This window comes from Charadrius vociferus, unplaced genomic scaffold (genome assembly GCF_000708025.1).
Source record: "Charadrius vociferus isolate BGI_N301 unplaced genomic scaffold, ASM70802v2 scaffold90, whole genome shotgun sequence".
NCBI classification, from domain to species: Eukaryota; Metazoa; Chordata; class Aves; order Charadriiformes; family Charadriidae; genus Charadrius; species Charadrius vociferus.
The window spans coordinates 8,923,978-8,929,888 of NW_009647222.1; the positions used below are offsets into that span (position 1 = coordinate 8,923,978).

General features: G+C 40.8%; 1 protein-coding gene across 1 annotated transcript in view; it reads right to left on the reverse strand.

Annotated features, from left to right (window-relative positions):
- ARFGAP3 (ADP-ribosylation factor GTPase activating protein 3) overlaps nucleotides 1-299 on the reverse strand; it is a 32,983-nt gene extending 32,684 nt beyond the window's left edge. Inside the window, exon 1 of the mRNA XM_009879696.1 lies at nucleotides 187-299. The gene's annotated coding sequence lies outside the window, so the exon portion shown is untranslated. The remainder of the gene's footprint in view (nucleotides 1-186) is intronic.
- Between the last annotated feature and the right edge of the window lie 5,612 nt (nucleotides 300-5,911).

Genomic DNA, 5,911 nt, shown 5'->3' on the forward strand with positions numbered 1-5,911 from the left:
TGCTGAACCCTACCTATTTACCTAATTCCCAAGCAGCTATCAGATACATCAAAGCCAATGCAAACATTAAAAAGGCCTGAATCAGTAGCTGAGAGAAGAACGGGTTTTCCTCTCCAACCAGGTATGTGAACAAACAAAAACATTAAAAGATGCAAATTTTGCTATAAAAATACACAAACTACTTACCGAATGAAACTCAAATGAACACCAAGTGATCGATGGCTCCCTGAACAATCAATACACAGGAAAACTCCGTATGTTATGCTTGCCCAGCTAGGGTTCTTTGCTCCACAGTCAAAACATACCTTAAAAAAAATAAAGATCAGTAACAGGATTTGAATGTAACCATGTCTTATAGTTGTGTTATAGGTCAGTGATCAAACTCATCCTTACAGCATCTGTTGACACAACAACTTCATATTATCCTAATTTTATAAATACAAAGAGGAGTTACACAATCTGCCCACACTTGTGTGTCTTCACCCTAACTAGACAGGACTACATGCCTTCTCGGTTTCCGACTGCAACACAGGGACATGGTTGGAAACCATGGATCAGCGAACCCACCTCAGTCTAGTTCAAACATGCATTTAACGCAGTACTTCAGGCAATACTGAAATATGAAAGCTTCTAAGAAGTATTTTCCCAAGGGCAGGCTCTCTTCATCACGAACCACTGAGTTTTCTCTTTCCTCAGAACCTCCATGTGACTGCAGTTACAGCAGCACTAATGACATCATTATCTACTTTCCTATACAGGATCCTTGACCCTTAGAGCAACCCACTGAAATCCAGCTGCGTGAAGAAAGCATCCATGCTGCATACTGCCCAGCCAAGCACTCTCTGCCAGACATGACTATTTGTATGATGTATCACACATGTATTGCTGTATTAACCTTTTAACCATCCATAACATAGACTGGTCAAAAAGCAAATATGCCTACAATTACCGCGTAGACAAAACCACGAATTTCTTATCCTCTGCCACCACATTAGACTCCTAACATTCAGCCAAAACTATAAGAGGCACCTGTGTCTACATCTGATATACTTTACAGGTCTGAAGACCACAACTTTCAAGTCCCGTTTCAGTTATTCCAAATTTTGTACTACTTTGGCCAAACAAGAACAAAAAATTTATCTGATATGAATCAATTTTCAAACGCAAGGAAGAACAAAAATTTAAACAGAAACAGCTGTTCCTAGTTAATGCCATGTTCACACGTCTATTCCTGTATGAAAGCACTTCATTATCTGATCAATGCTTTTTCAGTGGTATTTATTAAGGCTGCAAAGAAGTACTTCTACAGTAAAAGCATCCATCTATGGGTACAGTCAGTGGCATCTACTAAGAAATAGCTCCACAGAGAGACAAGTGTTTAATATAAAAATTGATGGAGTTCCAGTCCGCAACTTTATCCTTTAACATACTCCCATAAATCTAATGCATCCTTAAACAGCAAGGGAATTTCTCGCTATATACAGAAAGAAAAAAAAAAAAATCCTTCCAAGTCACCTGGGGACATATGGTACACCCTACACACAGGCCACAATGCTTCCAGCAGGCTGGAAAAATAAAAAGTTAAATAGTCTCCTTGCTAGAAACTCCATTCATACAACTAAATAGAGATTTTTGTCTCTACTTTTTTGTACATACCCAGTCAAACATGGCCTGAGGTTGCACTCAAGTCAGCTCACCTTCATTCACCCAAATTAATTTCAAGTACATGCCTAGGAGTAGTTCACCAGCATTAGCTCTTCCAACATAAGCACATTTTAAGTCTGAGCTTCAGTTAGGCTGATGACCAGCTACACAAACAGAAAGCATAGAGGTCACAGTTTCAGAGCGTGCAAGTCCTCTCTTTCTCTCTCAACAGAGACCTAACATTTATTAATGTTGAGTCATTTACGTATCTCACTATTGTATGTGGAAATGGGGTTATTCACTAACATATCACAGAAAGAAGAAGTAAGATAAAAGCTACACAGAATGAGAGACAAAAGGAGGGGTTAGAGGGAGGCCCCGAAACAAGCACAGGTCAAAGAATGAAATACAGGGAGTGAGGGGAAAAAGAATGAGTAACTCTTCATCTATGACATATTCTAAGAAAACACACAGCCTTAGCAGTCAAAATTCATTATCTTTTTTCCAATTCTCTCCATTCTTTGAAGTAGTTCCTTAAAAAACGACATGATCCTTGTCTCCATTTTAAATTGGCTATTTTCAGGCTTTTTCTTACAAGGCCAAAAGTACAATGGTGACAACAAAACAGAAGATTATGCTTGAAACCAAAGCTAACAGAACAGCCCTCATCTCACTTCTAATACAGGAGAGGAAAGTCTTGTGGAAATTCCCTGGAGTTAAAATGGAAAACAAGAACCTTGAGTATCAGTGGGTGGTTAAAAAAAAAATTGCGTGTTTAAAAAAGTTCATTTACAAACATCCCTAAAGATCCTCCCCCCCTCCCTGGTACAATTATAAGCACTTCTTAATTTCAACATCTTAAAAGTCAATTGCATCACCTTGGAAGCTAGCTGCCACACGGCAGTATAGCTCAGTATCTTCACTTATTCAGGACTCTGTATCAGCTATTTACCAGACACCTGTGAAAATAATTCATATGTATAAAAAGCTTTTAGGTTTGTGATGCAAGTAGGAACAGCTAATTTTTTTTTGTGAAAATAATGTAAGAACTGCCATTTCCATCATGTTATGCAACAGAAATAGAAGTAGGTTTCATTAACATTTAGACTCATTTTGCTTAGTTTTCTCTATTTTTAAAGTGCTTCCCACCACGTAAATTTTAACAAAATTAGGGAAAAAAAATTAAAAGCAATTTCACAGCCACCCTATGAAATTGTTTCCATTTTAAAAGCAGATAAAGCATATTTTCTGTACTTATTTAGGTACAACTCAAATATCAAAATAATTATTAAAAAAATCAATTTGAAGACTATGCTTAAATAATCTATTGCTTTTAAAATGCACTTGCATTCTTTTTGCTTATTTTGTGTTAAAGCATTTCAGGACAGCCTAGATTCAGTAACAGTCACTTTGACAAAAAAGAGTAAAAGCCCTAACTGAGATGTTTCTACCAGAGCAAACACAAAGATTTGGGTATAATCCACAGCAAGCAGACATTAAATCATACAACATCCACCTTGCATGAGATACCTATGTTAACAGACAAATACGTAATATATATTGTTATTGGATATGGAAATGTAATAACATATAGCCTATAGAAATGTTAGTTTTGGCACTTCAGAAGAGGTGAGCAGGTTCAGCAAACTTATCCCTGAGGTCATGGTTACGTAGACACTTTCAACCTTCCATCTAGCGGGGCCACTGCCACAGGGCAGCTCCGCATCTCCTTGTGCTTGCCATTCCTAGTGTGCAAAGCTACCTAACAGCTGCCTGAACACTAAACCAGCTAAAACTCAGGAGGTAGTCTCACACTTGGTCAAAGGTGATATAAATATGAGCGGCTACTCTCTTGGTTACCAGCCACCGTATCCAGATATGCTTTCCTTCTTCTCTTGCATCAGCAAGAATCGTCACACTTGTTGATCCTACTGGAAACCAGCACTCCGCTGCTTTGACTCAGAGCAAAGGTAGGTCCAACTCACATCACAGCCACATGACCGGTAATGCCAATATAAGGAAGGGAACAGGAGTGTTCGCCACAGGAAGACGACAGGACTGCCCATTTTGGAAGTGTCACTGCCTTAAAATGACTGAGGTGAGACATGATATACTACACTGTACTCTGGGGCAAAAAATAACCCCCACCCTCCAACACACACACGAACCGCACCCACGACACACACTGTAATAACAAAACTGAACAACTGATAAACCACCACAACACGCATACTGAAGTTTTCAGCCAGTTCAGATCCTTGAGCTGGGTGCGCAAGCAGGGACATGAATACTACCATCAACAAAAGAAAACTAAAAAACAGAGAGAAGAGAAAGAAAAACTAACAGTTTCAGAGGAATAGATCTATGCCAGATTAAGAGAGACTATATAGCACAGCCTCAGGGTGCTAGTCTTCAAAACAAGTGGGCTTTACAAACACTCAAGTTAACAATACCAGGTAGCTTAAGGACTGCGAACTTTTTTATATGTACAAAATACATCCCATTTAATAATCGTAACATGTTTGTTAAGTCTTGTCAGGCAGCTCTATACTACATAATACCTAAAGACACACCAAGAACTCAAAAAAAGCTATTTCTCGTGCTATACAAAGGAAACTAAGATCACATTACAGATACGTAAATTTCAAGGCAATTATTGAAATATCAGTTTAAACACTATAACCCACAGATTAAACCACACATTTATTTAAATGAGAATTGTTTTCCTAAGCTCATGTGCATATGTACTGCAGAGTACCTAGCAAGTGTAAATGTACGCGCCTGCTTACAGTAGGCAGTCAGTAAGCCCAGATGCTGCACAGAGATACCAGTTCTTCCCAAACCGTACACATAAACAACACAGTTAAAGAGTATTACTAAGCTTTTAATACAGAACCTTTCCGATATTTGCACTTTCCCATGTCTGTCTTTCCAAGCAGAAAAGCCCTACAAATAAAAGGGGCAGACCACATAAAAAGAACACAGGAGAAAGGAAACAAAACAAGATGTAATCAAACATGAGAGGACAAACTGATGGCAGCAACAACTTCTACTTAAGAAGACTAGTCAGATACATGAGCATAGGAGAGTTCTGAGATCTAAGCCGTTGGTGTTTCTCACTCTCCTTCCTCTCTGTCTTTACAGGTCAACAAGAACGCGCTTCGCTGCAGTGTTAACGAGTTCTCTGTGCCTGAGCTCCTTCTTTCAAACTGACCTAGTCTGAATGGCAGCACACACTGTGCCAATATTGCTTTGTCAACACTGGTACTAAATTTCTGTGTAGCACCCGACGTGACGGCAAGGAGACAGATACGACTGAGCAACTACAGGTACCACATCCACCTCACCTAAACGATGAGTATAGTACAGGGGAACTGTTCGAGGCACTCCATCCCCAGGCTTTCCACCCTCGCCAGCTATGGGCAGTACTTTCTCATTCTCTTGCAATCTCAATAGCCTTGCAGAACTACTCCATCTCTTAGACACGGTGCCAGTGAATTTCAGGAGCTTGTAAAAGATCTCTCTGACTCTCCCTGGTTGGGACTAGAACCCTTCCTTGACGCCTCTTTTACTGCATTGCAAAGGCAAATTTTAGGAATATTTGTGTTAGAAACTAATTGGTGAGTGTTCACCTTTTGAGCTCTGCTTTTTGAGAAGCCAGACGTGTGTCCCTTGCCCTTAAAACCTTCATGATTTACATTCAAAGTGCAGAAGTCAGTTTTGGACCAAAGACAGACCGCCAGATTCCTACCCCCAGAAAACAAAACCAAGGTGTTTCTTCATAATGCTAATCCAAAGTTTCCCAGTGTATTTTTTTCCAGATCACGTGTATGTCGTAAGGCCAACACAATGGAGCGGATGGCACTACGAAGCAGCACAGGAGCACGGAGCTGCTGAAGGGAGTTCCGTCACCCAACACATCTGCCATGTCACCCTGCGCTCCCAAGGCACCTTTCCCTGTTCGCAGCCAGACACCGCACACCCTCCACACGCAACGGGTACCAAAAAAACCACAACACTGAAAATAATTAAAGTCGGCCCCGAAACGCGTTGAAACACATTAAACCCTGTAGGTTGTCACTGTTTCCAAACTCGCTTTTTATTTTGAGCTGAGCTGGACCCTCCTCCCAGCAACCCTTACACACCGAGGTACCCGGGAGGAACCCCTAAATTAAGGGTTTAACCCCGAACGCCCAGCGCACCCCGCGGCCCGAGCTGCTCAGCCGAGGGACAGAAGGGCTTCCCCCGCTCCCGGGACGGCCGCCCC